Below are 17,432 nucleotides of genomic sequence, written 5' to 3' on the forward strand. Positions count from 1 at the left end.
AAGGAGATGACCAGACTAGGGCACACTAAAAGAAAAGCCCCTCCAGAGGAGAGCAGCCCTCCGTGCGCCCAGTCTCCCATACTCCAGAGAGCGCACCTTCACCAGGTCATAGAGTATGGTCCTAAACACATCGTCCACTGAGAGGATTTTTCGTTGCGTCGATACTAAGCACCGTGCGTTCCACATGTGATACCTAACCACTGCGCTAACTAGAAATAAGGTGCAGCGGTCCCGACCACCAAGGTCTCCGAATGCTTCATAGGCCCATTCCGCATAGGAGAGACCGGTCAGCCGAGACCAGCCAATGAAGGCGCCCACCCTGTTGTACACCTCTGTGTTGAAGGGACGATGAAGCAGGAAGTGGTCCATGCTTTCCAGCAAGGTACCACAATGCTCCCGAGGACCATTCCTGTCCTCAGAGCTCCTACACTTCAGATTGTCCCTCACACACAGTTTCCCATGGAAGCCGCGCCAAGCCAAGTCCCAAAACTTCGAGGGGATCCTGATAGAATTCAAAAGATGCAAACCCACCCCAAGATCCCGACTTGGGCAGTCCCTGAGCGCCAGAGGCCTCTGGAAATGGGTCAACAAACCCTATTGTCAAGGAGTTTCCTTGGCAGAGTCCTGATCTCCCACATTCCCAGACCCCACCGACGAATTACCTTCAGAACCAAGGTAGCGTAAGCCGGAAGATGTCCATGCGGTGTGCTAAGATCCTTCACTGGCCCTCCTGTCTCCCATTCCTGGAAGAAAGGCTGAAACCATCCCCTACAGGAGAATACTCACGGAGGAGCCCTCTCTTTCCAGAGGTTTGCAATATTGATCTTAATGAAGGTATCCACAAGGAATACCACAGGGTTGACCATACCCAACCCTCCTAGTCTCCTCGTACGGTAAGTAACCTCCCTCTTGACCAGGTTCAGTCTATTCCCCCATAACAGTTGGAAGAACAAAACTGTAGACCCGATTCCGGCAAGATGCACACACTGCCCAGATAAATCAGTAAAGGGAGCAGGTAAGTTTTGATCAGGTTTACCCTTTCCCTTAGGGTCAAAGACCAACCCTTCCATTGGTTCACCTTCTGAGTGGCGATCTCTAGCCTGCTGTCCCAATTTTGTCTGGGGTAATCCCCCTGGCCAAATTCGATGCCAAGGACTTTTGCAGAGACTTTGGGTCCTGGAAGGGTGTCCAGGAGATCAAAACCAGGATCTCCTCCTCCCAGCCAGAGACTCTCACACTTATCCCGGTTGATCTTGGACCCGGATGCCTCCGAGTAGCAATCTGCCTCTGACATCAGCCACCCTTCCTCCTCGTGAGAGATAACAAACACAGTGACATCATCGGCATACGCCACCACCCTCAGAGTGGCCTTCCGGTGCTGCCTGTTCCATCCCGATCCCATCCAACGGTCCACGCTCCACCCTCCTAAGAAGAGGGTCAATCGCAAACACGTACAGCAGAGGGCTCAAGGGACAACCCTGGCGAACACCGGACCCAACCACAAAAGAGCTGCCAATCCAACCATTCACAAGCGGGAAACTCTGCCCCACTGTGCAAGGTCTTAAGCCAATCAACAAACCCCCCCAGCAGGCCATATCTCAGAAGGACGGACCAGAGGTACTCGTGATTAACCCGATCAAACGCTTTTGCCTGGTCCAGTGACAGCATGTACCCCTTCCAGTGACCAGCCCTACCCTGCTCCACTGCCTCTCGGACACAGAGCACAGCACTAAATGTGCTGCGGCCTGGAACAGAGCAATGCTGGGCCTCCGAAAGGAGTCGTGGTGCAAATTTCACCAGCCGATTAAACAGCACCTTTGCCAGAACCTTCCTGTCTGTATTGAGAAGCGCTATGGGACGCCAATTCTCAATGCAAGATGGGTCCTTACCCTTTGACAAGAAGATCAGAGCAGACCTCCTCATTGACTTCGGCAGAGTGCCCGAGGAAAGACACTCATTGAATACCTCAGTCAAGAGGGGAACCAAAACGTCCTTAAAGGTCTTATAGAATTCAGATGTTAAGCCATCTGGACCAGGCGATTTTTTTGGGGCAAGCCCTTCAATCGCCAACTGAACTTCCTCTTCCCTGATTATTTCTGTCAAAACATCAAGAGGGGGTCTACCCCTGGTTCGGGGACGGCTTCAGCCAGGAAAGCCGATATCTCATCCCAATCAAGATCCCTCTTCCCCAAGAGGTGCGAGTAGAAGGATCTGACAACCTCCAGGATCCCTGATCTGGATCGCCTCAGGGACCCCGTAGTGTCGACCAGTCCTGTAACTACTTTACTATTCACTGACATCTTGCAGTTTCTGTAAGGGTCGGGCGAGCGGTACTTCCCGTAATCCCTCTCAAAAACCAAAGATGCGTGTCTATCGTACTGACACCTCATAAGCAAAGATTTCACTCTGGATATCTCCTCGCGGCTACCTCCAGTTGAGACAAAATGCTCGAGTTTCCTCCTCAGACCCTGATACAGGCGGTACCTGCTCAAACTCCTGAGGCTCGAGAGCTGGCGGAAGAATCTTGCCACCCTTTCCTTGAACATCTCCCACCACTCTGACTTACTACTACAAAGATCCAGTAAGGGTACCTGGCTTTGAAGAAAATCCTCAAAGGACTGTCTTATCTCCGCTTCTTCCAAGAGAGTCGAATTGAGCCTCCAAAAGCCTCTTTCCACCCGGAGGGTCTCTGTAACATTCAGAGAAAACAAAATTAAACTGGTTGGAGAACTCCACCTCAACAACAGACACTGCTGAAGAGACAGCTTCCTCCTTTAAATAAAACCTATCTATTCTGGACCTACAGTTACCTCTATGATAGGTGAACCTCTCGTGGCCTGGGGTGTGCTGAATGTGGACATCCACCAGGCGAGCCTCACTAGCTATACTATTAAGGACGACGCTATCATAAGTCAGCTTGTCTCTGGAACCTCCTCTATCTCGGGGCCTCGTGACAGCATTGAAGTCCCCTCCAAAGACAACCTGCCGACTTGTAAAAAGGTAGGGCTTGATCCTCATAAAGAGACACTTCCAGTCCCACTTAGATTGGGGACCATAGATGTTAATGAGCCGGAGCTCTTGTCCCTTCATGAGGACATCTAAGATCAGGCACCTCCCCATTTTTAACTCCATAACCCGTCGGCATTCCACCGGTGCGTTAAAAAGGACCACCACTCCGCTATACGGCTCGGCCGCAAGAGACCAATAGGAGGGCCCGAGTCTCCACTCCCTTATAGCTTTAAACACATCTGCCATGTTTGGCAGCCTGGTCTCTTGCAAAAAGAAAATGTCAGCTTCAACCCGGCTGAGAAAATCAAAGGCCGCAAATCTAGCTGTATTTGACTTTATGCTGGCGACATTAATGGACGCCAGCGTCAACGAAGTGGGTTCCGCCATCATTGGTGATTGAGTTAGATGGCTTTCTTTTTCCCACTCCCCTTATCCTCTGCCTCAGAGGAGGAATCCTTCCCCCTCTTTAATGACAATGAGGTATCCATTCCCACGTGTTTTTTATTTTTTTCGTCCTTGTCTCCGGACTCTGGGCCAGTCCCTCCCTCCAAGGATCTTACAATCCCAGAAGAAGGAGACTTGGCGTCCCCTGTGAGCCCCGCCGAAGCCAGAACCTCAACCTCAGCTTCCTCCTCAGAGGAAGAGATGTTTTCAAGGGCTTGGAACTGGTTAGAAAGACCAACCAGAGGGGAGTCAGTTTTTCCTTCCTTAGGTACCTTGGTCAGAGCAGGAGAAGATTTTTTATGTCCCTTCTTTCTCTTCTTTTTGGTGCCAAGCTAACGCTTGTCCTCTAGCCACTGCCTATTATCCTCATCCATACTTTCATAATGGAAGGACTCTGAGGCAGTGGCCCTTTCCTCCCTGTGGATCCTCCTGACCTCCTCATCCAACTCATCATCCCTCGGGGCCTCAGCAGTAAGACTGGCGTCCTGAACAGGGGCCGGCCCAGTAGCCTGAGGCTCGCCCAGCTCCCTATCCTGTCTGCGCTTATCTAGACGCCTCAGCTGGGCAGGCGTCTTTTTATTGCTTTTCTTGGCCCCTCAGCTCCCTCACCCCTGCTAGTCCCTCCCCCAGCAGAATCCGCCTCACGGCTTTCTCCCACCGGGGTCACAACTGCGTTAGCGAAGGAGCGAGGACAATGACTGAATGGGTGACCTAACTCACCACACAGGTGGCACCTAATCTCCACACAAGATGCAGCAAGATGGCCGATATCCCCACACAATGCACGCTTCTGCACAGTGCAGTTTGCGCTGAAGTGTGTGGGGTCGCCGCACCTGTGACAAAGAGCTTCGGTTGCCCCTGGTAGAAGACCAGGATACGATCCCTACCCAGGAAGGCAGATGATGGTATGTGGGCAACCGTACCACCTGAACGCTTAAGTTTTACCATAAACGTCCAGGCCCCTGACCAGATACCAAACTCGTCACGGTTTTTCTTTGGCATTTCTATCACCTCTCCATACCGGCCAAGCCACGTCATGATGTCATAACAAGAAAGCAACTCGTTACAAGTCATCACGGTCACTTTCTTGACTTGGTTTTGGCGAGACACCACCTGAACGGCAAAGTCTCGCCAGCCAGGCTCATTTTTTGCCAACTCATAGTTCGACCAGAAGAGCTCAAGCCCCTCCGGCCGAACAAAGCTGACATCAAACTCAGGTGTGGAATAGGGATGTATCAAGGCATAGATGTCAATCGCCTTGAAGCCCATCTTCAGCAGGAGCTCCACAACTTTAGACCTTGGAGGACACGCATCACTGCCCCTCCCCTGAAGACGGACCACATTCCTACGCACACTACCCGGCCCAGCTGTTGGGAGGGACCACACTGTGTCCCCCTCTCCTTGCTCTCGGAAGGCCCCGAGGCCATGCCTCTCTATCCAGAAGGATAGATCAACCTCTTGACCCTCTACCATTAGTGATCTCTCTCCCTTCTTTAGAGCCTCCAGGAGACGCCGTGGTAACATGCCATCCCCAGAGACAAGGAGGATGCCCAATTTCCCCCGGAGGTGACAGCGGCAAAACTCCTGACAGGTGCTGCCACCACCGGGGGGGGGGGGGGGGCAACCAGACCAGTGACTACATCCATACCAACAGTATCAGTATCACTATTACCCACCTCCATATCCCCCTCATCCTCTACCAAACCAGCAACCACACCACTAGACAAAGAGTTTTCCTCATCCATACCCACCACCACTTTCACTCCTGCTGGACCAGTGACAACAGGGGGTGACATTTTGACCCCCGCATCATCAGGCACAAGGGGCTGAGTCTCCTCCACAGAACTGGAGGCGACCTCACCCCTGGTCTTACGTGTGCCCTCCGCATCATCAGATGATATTTTCCGCTGCTTTACTGCTGATACCAGGCGCCGCTGATCTTTCGCCGCTGTGGGGCGCCGCTGATCCTTTATATCAGCATCTTGTTGACCAGTGGCGCCAACACAGAACAGGACTTTGGTGGGAGGACCGGAACGCCCAGCCCCGGTAACCCCCTCACACTGCCGCCGCTTCTCAACTAAGTGATCAGCGGCAACAGCATTCAAGGGCACCGAGGCTACCGGAGCTGCCCCTGACACCGGGCTGCTCCCCCCTCCCACTGGGGAGCGCACCACAGTATCGTGGCCTGACTTTTCGCCCGCCGCCGGGCCGCCCTCACTGTCCAGCCTCTCGGCTGATGCACCTGCTGCTACTTCCCCGCTACTACAAGCAGAGACGGAGCTCTGTGCCTCACTACCGTGCTTTGTAATCTCCCCGTGCCTTTGCACCGGATCCACAGCAAAATCCGGGCTGGGCTGGGCAATGGGGCTTATACAGCGAGCTGACCCTGCAGCCGACTCAGGGGGTACAGGGAGGGGGGCATACACATAGCTTACCGCTTCCTGCAGCTTAGGTTTGATCTTCTTTACCTTTTTCTTTTGGCCCCCAGGTGCCTCCTCTGGCAAATCATCACCAAGATGGAAGTTCTGAAGGCACACTGGGGACTCCAGGAGCTTGATCTCTGCCATTAGCGCCCCTCCCTGGCCGATGTCACTGTCCTCCCCAGAGCCAGCAGAACTGCGATGAGATGTCATTGTCACCTGTCCAGCAGGGAGCTCGCTGCACGTGGCCTGTGAGTGACAAAGCAGGCTGCCAGGTGGGGTTTTCTGCTGGTCATCCTCATCATCATCCACCTGGCTCCCAGGCTGCAGCCCTATCTGCCTTTGCTCTCTGTTATCAGCCATTTCTCTGAATCGGTCTTCATTTTGCAATTTTTCTTTCAATGGTCCACTTTTTTCTTGAATAATCGCTTTTCTTACCTCCAGGTCATTAATTTCAAGCTGCAGCCTCTTTACCTCCGCCTGGAATTGCGTCTTCCTGGGTCTGGAGGCGCCTGCAGCTTTTGCGCTTGTGCAGCGCAGCTCCTCCCGGAGCCTTCTCGGTGTCTTTCTCGCCTCTTCATCCTCACGGAGGTGGCTCATGACCCGGGAGGCATAGGTGGACACAGACTCCCGGGGTCTCTGCAGCGCCCAACCCTCCTCAGTGAGGTCGGCCTCACCTCCGTGAGCACAAAGCTTTCCTCCGGAAGGGCCGCCTTCCTTCACGCAAGCAGGCTTCTCCATGTTAGAAGCCTTGCGGCTTCTCTGGGTCTCTGCAGACCTGGGGGGAGTAGGAGCCACATTGCTGCGACTCCTGGTGGAGCGTCTCACCCCCGAATCCTCTGATGTGCAGGCTGGTTGCTGGTTCCTTCTGCCCACGGCCAGCCTGGTCCGGGAAGCAGAAACCTGGGACTTGGCCTCCTCATTCATCCCAGGAAACCCACTCCCTCCCTGGGTAAGAGAGAGAGCAGGTCCCCGGGTGGAGAGGTGGTGGTTCCCAGGAGCACACAGCAGGTTCAGCAGCGACGGCACACACAATGAGCAGCAGCTGAGCAGAGCTGCACCCACTATCCTGCTGGTGCAGTCACTGTGTACATACATTACATTACTGATCCTGAGTTACATCTTGTATTATACTCCAGAGCTACACTCACTATTCTGCTGGTGCAGTCACTGTGTACATTCATTACATTACTGATCCTGGGTTACATCCTGTATTATACCCCAGAGCTACACTCACTATTCTGCTAGTGCAGTCACTGTATACATACATTATATTACTGATCCTGAGTTACATCCTGTATTATACCCCAGAGCTGCACTCACTATTCTGCTGGTGCAGTCACTGTGTACATACATTACTGATCCTGAGTTACGTCCTGTATTATATCCCAGAGCTGCACTCACTATTCTGCTGGTGCAGTCACTGTGTACATACATTACTGATCCTGAGTTAAATCCTGTATTATACCCCAGAGCTGCACTCACTGTTCTGCTGGTGCTGTCACTGTGTACATTCATTACATTACTGATCCTGGGTTACGTCCTGTATTATACTCCAGAGCTGCACTCACTATTCTGCTGGTGCTGTCACTGTGTTCTTTCATTACATTACTGATCCTGGGTTACATCCTATATTATACCCCAGAGCTGCACTCACTATTCTGCTGGTGCAGTCACTGTGTACATACATTACATTACTGATCCTGAGTTACATCCTGTATTATACCCCAGAGCTGCACTCACTATTCTGCTGGTGCAGTCACTGTGTTCATACATTACTGATCCTGAGTTACATCCTGTATTATATCCCAGAGCTGCACTCACTATTCTGCTGGTGCAGTCACTGTGTACATACATTACATTACTGATCCTGAGTTCCATCCTGAATTATACCCCAGAGCTGTGCTCACTATTCTGCTGGTGCAGTCACTGTGTACAAACATTACATTACTGATCCTGAGTTACATCCTGAATTATACTCCAGAGCTGCACTCACTATTCTGCTGGTGCAGTCACTGTGTACATTCATTACATTACTGATCCTGGGTTGCATCCTGTATTATTATACCCCAGAGCTGCACTCACTATTCTGCTGGTCAGTCACTGTGTACATACATTACATTACTTATCCTGAGTTACATCCTGTATTATACCCAGAGCTGCACTCACTATTCTGCTGGTGCAGTCACTGTGTACATATATTACATTACGGATCCTGAGTTACTTCCTGTATTATACCCCAGACCTGCACTCGCTTTTCTGCTGGTGCAGTCACTGTGTACATACATTACATTACTGATCCTGAGTTACATCCTGTATTATACTCCAGAGCTGCACTCACTATTCTGCTGGTGCAGTCACTGTGTACAAACATTACATTACTGATCCTGAGTTACATCCTGTATTATACCCCATAGCTGCACTCACTATTCTGCTGGTGCAGTCACTGTGTTCATACATTACTGATCCTGAGTTACATCCTGTATTATATCCCAGAGCTGCACTCAATATTCTGCTGGTGCAGTCACTGTGTACATACATTACTGATCCTGAATTACATCCTGTATTATACTCCAGAGCTGCACTCACTATTCTGCTGGTGCAGTCACTGTGTACATACATTACATTACTGATCCTGAGTTCCATCCTGAATTATACCCCAGAGCTGCGCTCACTATTCTGCTGGTGCAGTCACTGTGTACATACATTACATTACTGATCCTGAGTTACATCCTGTATTATACTCCAGAGCTGCACTCACTATTCTGCTGGTGCAGTCACTGTGTACAAACATTACATTACTGATCCTGAGTTACATCCTGTATTATACCCCAGAGCTGCACTCACTATTCTGCTGGTGCAGTCACTGTGTACATACATTACTGATCCTGAGTCACAGCCTGTATTATATTCCAGGGCTGCACTCACTATTCGCTGTGTACATACATTACATTGCTGATCCTGTGTTAGTGTTCCCCAAGTCCGGTTCTCACGAGCCACCAACATGTCATGTTTTCAGTATTTCCTTAGTATTGTACAGGTGATGGAATTCTTGCCTGTGCAGGTGATGCAATTATCACCGGTGCAATACTAAGGAAATACTGAAAACATGACCTGTTGGTGGCTCTTGAGGACCGGACTTGGGGAACACTGCTGTATTATATCCCAGAGCTGCACTCACTATTCTGCTGGTGCAGTCACTGTGTACATACATTACATTACTGATCCTGAGTTACATCCTGTAGATCTTTTATTATAAAAATGAAAAACATAACAATAATAATAACAGAAACAAAACAGAAATATCAGCCAGAAAATAATCAGTATAATGAACACTGGTCCAGCCGCTCATCCTCTCCTCTCACACATATTATATTGTTGAGGGAGGATTTAAATTGATCCTTCACGGTTAACCCAGTGATTTCCAAATTAATATATAAGGTGTTGCCGGCAACTGAAAATGACCAGACGGAGACGTGTGTCTCTGTATGGGGGATCGAGCTGATCTCTGGCCCCCGTTTATTTTGTATATCAGTTTTCATTGTCACAGAAATTATACTTCAACCAATCAGCATAAGAACACGCTCACAGTTCTTAACCTATAAGAATGCAGGAAAAACAACCCATGAGGATACAGGAAAAATGGAAACTACAGATATGGTCATGTCTTTTTGGCACAGTATGTGTTTTTCTAACAGATGCCTCAGTCTTGTATAGTGATACACCCCCGAATCTCTTATCTGGCTCGAGACAGAAGACTCAAGGTCTTTATACCAATTATGAAACATAGCCTAGTTGCATTCCAGGCTTGTGAACAAAAAGATAAAGTTACTTCATGGCAGCTGTAACCTTTTACCTAATTAAATAACAGAATTTATCTTTAAGCAACAAGAAAATGGAGTCAAAAACACAAAATGGAGAATCTAGCACAAAATGGAGAACCTTTCATAATTTGTTCCTTCACATTCCCCCCTAGATAAATTTTGTTAATTATTGTCCAGCATCAGAAAAACTATCCCGAGCTCTAAGCTCGAGGGATACTGGTCTTCACATGACTGGAACCATGTTACCAGCCATTTTAAATACAGTTTCATTAATATCTACAAGCGAGGGAAAAATCTTATTATTTCACAGTCTAAGATATAGCAGTACAAAAAGTATATAAGAAAATATATTTTCACCTTGACAATCCCCCTAAACACTAAGTTTTTTTTTCCCTTAAAGAAAGATCCTTCGAGACTGTCCATGTGATGGGAAAAGGGGAGGTGGATTTCTTCATCCAGACACCTCAGAAACTCTCCCCTAGCGAGAGGCCTCCAGGCAGCTGAACCCTTCACTAACCTCACATGGAGTTCTCCCACTGTCCCTAAACTAAATCTCTTAGCATCATCTGAGAATGGGGGGTTCTGTCTACTCTCTTGAGGGGGACATACTTAGGGATCTCCCCTGGATCAGTACCATCGTACTCTGGTGGGTCTACTTCTTGATTGAGGAAGGTGCCAGTCGAGATTGCTTTCACTAACTACCTAGGCCTGCCCAGGTGTACTTATACATCTATCATATTGTCATTATTTGTTTGTAAAATGAGAAAGGTTGGTTCTCAGGGTCAGCCAATTGTTTTTGCATAGCTAGTCAGAGGGCCTCCAGGGATAATACTCCTGTATCTGTCTTACCCTACCTGATGTGGTTGGTTCTCTGGTGGTGGGGGCGACATGACATGCTGGTCTACAGCTCCTTCCCAAAAGGATTACTGTCAGCCTACTCCCAAAAGTTAATGTCTCCAGTATCCACCAACCACAATCCTGTGTCAGATTATGTCACTGCATGTGATCTTGTCTGGACAGGATTCAGTGTAATTCTCTTAGGTCGGGTTGCAGCACGGGTCATACAAGTGTTAGGGCCCAAATCCTCAACTATACCCTGGAAGGCATCACAGCTATAATTGACAAATCTTTGTTCACTGTAATATATATATTTGATCCATTCAACATTTTTATTAATCTGCACCTGTGGGATTATAGAAGCAATGCCGGCATAAATCTGGTTCTGGGCTTTAAACTGGTCAGGCACCCCCCTTGGCACTCCAATGGCATCAATATATACTAGTGGATCTTCTTCATAACTCATGTGGAGCTGATCAAAACTTCTCCTCTTTCTGGTAAGTTCATCAGGTATCTTTGGATCCCAAAAATAAAATCTTGAATTGCATAACTAGTTTAACAAGGGTGCATTGGCCTATCCAGGCATTAGGCAACCTGGGACGGAGCTTACCATCTCCACATAACCAATAAATGTCGTACATATATTCTGTATGTTTGGTTAGCAAATCAGTATCTAGAGAACTGCTCCCTTTGTAGAAACCTGTCTCGAAGATCCCTACTAGTGTACCTGTGGTGTCGTGGGAATTATAGCAGGTGTAATTGTCAGCTAATACGGTTACTTCTCCTGGGACCTTTAGTTTAGGTTCCTCATAAATTAGTGGGACATAATCTGGGCAATCAGTGGACTTCAAACCTTTCAACAAGTTCATGACACAGGCGGTGGTGTTGTCATCAGGAAAAAGCAATGCATGTGTGTATAGGTGTGTATTCGCAGCAGCACAAGCAATACATCCTACAGAGACATTCTGGACTCTTACATTGTATCTCACCCATTCTAACCATAGATTTTTCCTTGGGGCTGTTTGTGTTTCTATGGAGAAAACCTCTTGCCAACTGAGACCTGGAATGGGGATCACTTCATTGACTACATTTTGCAAACGCTCACCTGGGCCTAAATTCCCATGGTATCCACTACTAAATACATAATTATAATGCCTTCCCAGTACAAATGTCTGCAGGTCAGCAGATTGGGGGCTTTCGAGATTTAGGAGGAGGGGGTGACAACTTTTACCCCATTTACAGCCCCTAAGTGGTTGCAGAAGGGCTGTTAGATGCATTCTCTCACAAAGACTGCTACCCGTCCCATCCTTGGGAACATGGCTTCACTAGATTTATATCCCCAATCATCTCCCGTATTCCAGGCAGCATCTGACCAATAATAACGGTTATTGTTGTAATTTCTGGTAACACACATATAAAACTGGATGGTCCCCTCTACTATCCGTTCAGTCTCGGGGCACTTGACTACATCACAAAAATCAAATCGCCAGATATTTGCCGGGGCTGTCAGGTTTACCCAGAGAATAGTGGGACCAGAATTCTTATTTTTACAATAGGGACCAAAGAGGTAGGGGCGAGGATAGCCCTCAGTTCCAGGATCAAAAACAACAGCAACATTTCCCTTCAGTCACTACTGTGACTAAACACTGGTTCGGTCTCTTTTACAGTGTGAGGCGTGGATCCAGGTGCTCTTTCCTTCAAATTTTACTGCAGTGGGGGTGACCAGGATCACCGTGTGGGGTCCTTCAAATCTCGGCTGGAGACAATCTCTGCGCACAAACTTTTTCACATACACCAGGTCTCCTGGCACAAAGGGATGGTGTCCAGGAACCTTGTCTGGGTCTGGAAAAGAACTGAAAACGGTTAAATGCACTTTGGCAAGGTGTCCATGTAAGGCCTGCACATAGCTAGTCAAGTCCTGGTACTTGAGCTGCAACTGTTGTGGAAAGAAACATTCAAGATTGGGGCTCCTGCCAAACAGAATCTTATACGGTGACAGTCCTGTCTTCCTGTTTGGGGTATATCTTACTGGAAACAAAGCTAGAGGAAGGCATTCTGTCCGTGGTTTACCAGTCTCTGTCATTGCCTTCTGGATTTTAAGCTTAAAAATTCCATTTAGTCTCTCCACTCTTCCACTACTCTGCGGATGGAGTATGCAATGCTTGACTTACCCCCAGTGCTGCCATTACCTCTGACATGATCTCTCCAGTAAAATGGGAACCCTGATCGCTTTCAATGACTTCAGGAACTCCATACCTGCATATGATCTCAGCCATCAGTTTCTTCGCCGGTGTCTTAGCCGTAGCTTTGGCAACTGGGTAGGCTTCTGGCCAACCTGAAAATAAATCAATGCAGACCAACACATACTCATACGTCCCTACCCTGGGTAACTGAATATAATCAATCTGCAGTCTCTGGAATGGGTAAAGTGGCCGGGGAGTGTGTTTGGATGGAGTTTTCACTGTCCTACTCTGATTATGTGTGACACATATCATGCAGCTCTGTACCTGCCTTTCTGCGCAGGTGGAAAACCCCGGGGGCAATCCATTGTCTCTGTAGGGTGTCACACATGGCCGTCTTCGAGTGGTGCACATTCCCGTGCAGAACCTGTGCCATCATTGGGTACAGTACCTGTGGTAGGCAGACCTTTTCACCCCTCCCCCATAGTCCAGTGACGGTATCAGAGCAAGCCCCTATCTTTTGCCACCTATTTTTCTCCTCCTTACTTGCCTGTTCTTGTAACCGGGCTAAGATGTCTTTCAACACAAATGGAGATGGTGGGGTGTCTAGGTGATGTACTTGAGAGGCCACAGGAGTGCTTGCTGCTTTCTTGGCAGCCTGGTCTGCCAGTGCGTTACCCTTTTGTCCGTCCATCAGTGCCTTTGGTATGTGCCTTTACCTTTATGATGCCTGCTTGGGTGGGAAGCTGTAGTGCATTCATAAGTTGCTGGACTGCCTCAGCATGTTTAATGGGGTGGCCATTTGCTGTCAGGAAGGCCCTGGCTCTCCAGATAGGCCCACAATCGTGTGCAATGCCAAAAGCATACCTGGAATCAGTGTAGATATTTACAGTCTTACCTTCTGCTAGTTTGCACGCTCTGCTTCTTGTGCAGACATATGAGCTGGCATTGACTCTGCCTTGATTACCTCATGTTCTGAGACCACAGCATATCTGGTACAGTAGCGTCCTTGGTCATCTTGGTGACAGGATCCATCTACAAAAAGCTCAAAATCAGCATTAGAATGGGCACACTAGAGACCAGCCGTTTCCTGAGACATCAATTCTAGACAATCATATGGTTTGGAAACCTAATCTTGTTCCTCTGGATCCATTTTAGAAAGAAAAAGAGTGTCCTTTTTCATGTCACCTACTCCTCCCCCCTTTGGATCCATAGGAACTAGGAGAAGAGTAGCGGGGTTTAGGACAGTGCACCTTTTCAAAGTCACACTTTGTAGGCATGAGAATAGCACACCGAAGTCGCAGCTGTCTGGTCATGGACATGTGGCTAGATTATACTTGGTTAAGGATACTGTATACATCGTGTGGGGTGGCCATAGCCTCTCCTGGTTGCAAGGGGCCATAAGTGGCAAGGTAGGCCTGACACTCTTGGGCTATGACTGGCCCCCCTTTGGCATAACTGTCCACGTCAATTGTCATCCCTGATAAATGAATGCAAACAGAACTGGCAATCTGGGTGTAATGGAATGCTGAAGAAGACATTGGCAAGATCGATAACTATGAACCAAGCAGCATCCTGAGATATCTGGGACAAAAGAGTATGTGGCTTAGGCACCACCGGAGTTTCTGGAACAGTAACTGCATTAAATGCCTGTAGATCTTGTACCAGCCGGTACACAGGGGGTTGGCCGGGTGGGGTCTTTTTCTTAACGGGAAACAAGGGCGTGTTACATGGGGAAACACAGGGTACCAGGGCACCATTATCGAATAACATTTGTATTTGCCCCTTGAGGCACTGCTCCTGATCATGTTTCAAAGGGTATTGATGGACTTTAGAAAAAGGGGCACCAGGTTTGAGAAACACTTTTACTGGTTCTACAGGCATTATTGGGGGAGAATCTGGGTCTATCAGGACCATCATAACTGTGGGAAGGGCATGTAGGATACAGATCTCATTATATTCATCTGCAGAGGGGTTATATAACGTAAGGACCATCTGACCATCATCTTGGAATTGTATTCTGGAGCGGAACTGTGATAATAAATCTGCCCCCAGTAAATTTACCGGACATGAGGGAGAGATTACGAACTGAGCAGTAACTTCAGGGAAAGGTCCCACAGGGTTAGGTTTTATAAGAGTATATTTATTGGGTCTGTCATCTACTCTAATTAAAACAAGCTCTTGATCTGAGAATTGACATGGGGCTGGGGAGGGACCTTATCATCAAGCAGGGAGACCCCCTGTTCCAGATCATCATTTTTAATTGTTTGTCTTTCTGACACATTATTCTCAAACGCTTTCTCAATACCTTCCTGCACCACAAAACATCCAGACTTTATCATAGGAGTAGACAGCTTTCATTTTTCAACGTAGCAAAAAAACAATCAGAATTCATTTTCTCTGTTGATCCTCAATTTGCTATATATCAACCACTCAACTTGCTTTTACCAATCACTTACAAATTTCCTTCTAAAACTAGACACTAGATTTCACTTTCAAATTCCAGATTATAATATTTCTTTATACTTAAAAACAATGTTGTCGCTTTAAACAAGACACAGATCTACCAGAGAAAATACAGAGAACACCGTTACAGTATGTGCTCTCTCCATTCCAAGGACACAGAGACAAGAGAGATCACAGCATTCCTCTACACAGAGAAAAGAGACAAGCAATAACGCAGCTACGCGACCCCTCCCATCGGATATTTCAAAGACAAACACAAACGAAATACAGTAGTTCTTAGACTTAATTAATTTCTACAAAATCTTCATCGCACAATTCACATACCAGATTGAGAATATTTTCCCTGCATTCCTGACAGATTTCTTTTCCCTTCTTTGGGTTAACAATATCTAATTTTTATCACACAATTCAAAGTCTTCTTCTTCCACGGACTGATTCTACTTTAAAGCGAAATACCCCTACTTAGTCGTGTATAGTTACCAGAGCGGCCGTTTATAGTCTATTCCACTGGGGTTTTTACCTGTCCCCCGCTGGGACAACCCAAAATCGCGGTACTCAGTGAAAGGAGGAGGGCGTCTTAGACTTAACCCTCCGGACACCCCTGGAAATATTTAAATCAATATATTCCTGAGTTATGCATCCTACCCATCTTCGATCACCTCACCGCACAAATCGCGGTACTCAGTGAAAGGAGGAGGGCGTCTCAGACTTAACCCCTCCGGACGCCCCTGGACATACACATATATATGATTCCTGAGTTACGCATCCTACCCAATCTTCGATCACCTCACCGCGCCTGATTCTAACAGTGATCAGGAATTCAGGATATTTTGACTATAAAGAGAATTACATCACTGGTTAATCCGGGGTGTCCATCCCTTATGAGGTACGGTTCGAGCACTGGGCTTCCAACGGAACTACACCTCTATATGATTCCACCCAAGAATCATCCCACTCCGGGGACAAACCTCAGATCCTCTTTGCAGCAACAAACACAGAAAAACCACACCAAACGGTCAGTGTGGACAGTATAACTGCCAACTTACCGTGGTTGTTGTGGGGGATGATCAGTCCCAATTTTCCAGTGCCTGTGTCCGGTCCGAGGGTCCTTTGTCTTGTTGTCCTCCGGGCGGCAGAGGCGTTCCTGCTTGGACCCCCACGTTAAGCGCCAACTGTTGAGGGAGGATTTAAATTGATCCTTCACGGTTAACCCAGTGATTTCCAAATTAATATATAAGGTGTTGCCGGCAACTGAAAATGACCAGACGGAGACGTGTGTCTCTGTATGGGGGATCGAGCTGATCTCTGGCCCCCGTTTATTTTGTATATCAGTTTTCATTGTCACAGAAATTATACTTCAACCAATCAGCATAAGAACACGCTCACAGTTCTTAACCTATAAGAATGCAGGAAAAACTTAACCCATGAGGATACAGGAAAAATGGAAACTACAGATATGGTCATGTCTTTTTGGCACAGTATGTGTTTTTCTAACAGATGCCTCAGTCTTGTATAGTGATACACCCCCGAATCTCTTATCTGGCTCGAGACAGAAGACTCAAGGTCTTTATACCAATTATGAAACATAGCCTAGTTGCATTCCAGGCTTGTGAACAAAAAGATAAAGTTACTTCATGGCAGCTGTAACCTTTTACCTAATTAAATAACAGAATTTATCTTTAAGCAACAAGAAAATGGAGTCAAAAACACAAAATGGAGAATCTAGCACAAAATGGAGAACCTTTCATAATTTGTTCCTTCACAATATATACAGAATAATAACTAATAGTAACTAACATTAAGTACTTACACCTTCTGGTTCGGTCACCAAACTAAATAATAGCAAACAATATAAACAATAGCACACAAAAACAAATAAACAATGGCAAAGACTATAAACACATACATATTTTTTTTATCATTATTACTTCTTTTTTTTTAATTGTTTATTTTTTTTTTTTTTTGTTATTTTTTATAAATAAAATAACCACAAACTATGCAAATATATACAATACTAAGCTAACCACTACCCCACACTCAAGCGCACCATTCCCAACCTCCGCACTGACCTGAGAGCTGGTCCTGCGTCTCATGCCTCGGTTCATGTCCAACGTCCATAGGCCAGATCAGGCAGTGCCAGTTTTTCCCCCAAACAACCCAGTGTCCCATAGTCCCACAAGATAAACCCACCTCCCCCCTTTTCCTACCACCCAACCTAACAACTAGCCGAGACCAGCCAATGAAGGCGCCCA

General features: G+C 47.4%; 1 protein-coding gene and 1 long non-coding RNA gene across 6 annotated transcripts in view; one reads left to right on the plus strand and one right to left on the minus strand.

Annotated features, from left to right (window-relative positions):
- Positions 1–17,432, plus strand: part of DPY19L3 (dpy-19 like C-mannosyltransferase 3) — a 131,297-nt gene that overhangs the window by 35,603 nt on the left and 78,262 nt on the right. The window lies entirely within an intron of this gene.
- Positions 1–17,432, minus strand: part of LOC143807324 (uncharacterized) — a 96,088-nt gene that overhangs the window by 29,929 nt on the left and 48,727 nt on the right. The gene's annotated exons all lie outside the window — the stretch shown is intronic.

The sequence above is a fragment of the Ranitomeya variabilis genome, chromosome 2, assembly GCF_051348905.1.
Source record: "Ranitomeya variabilis isolate aRanVar5 chromosome 2, aRanVar5.hap1, whole genome shotgun sequence".
Lineage (NCBI taxonomy): Eukaryota > Metazoa > Chordata > Amphibia > Anura > Dendrobatidae > Ranitomeya > Ranitomeya variabilis.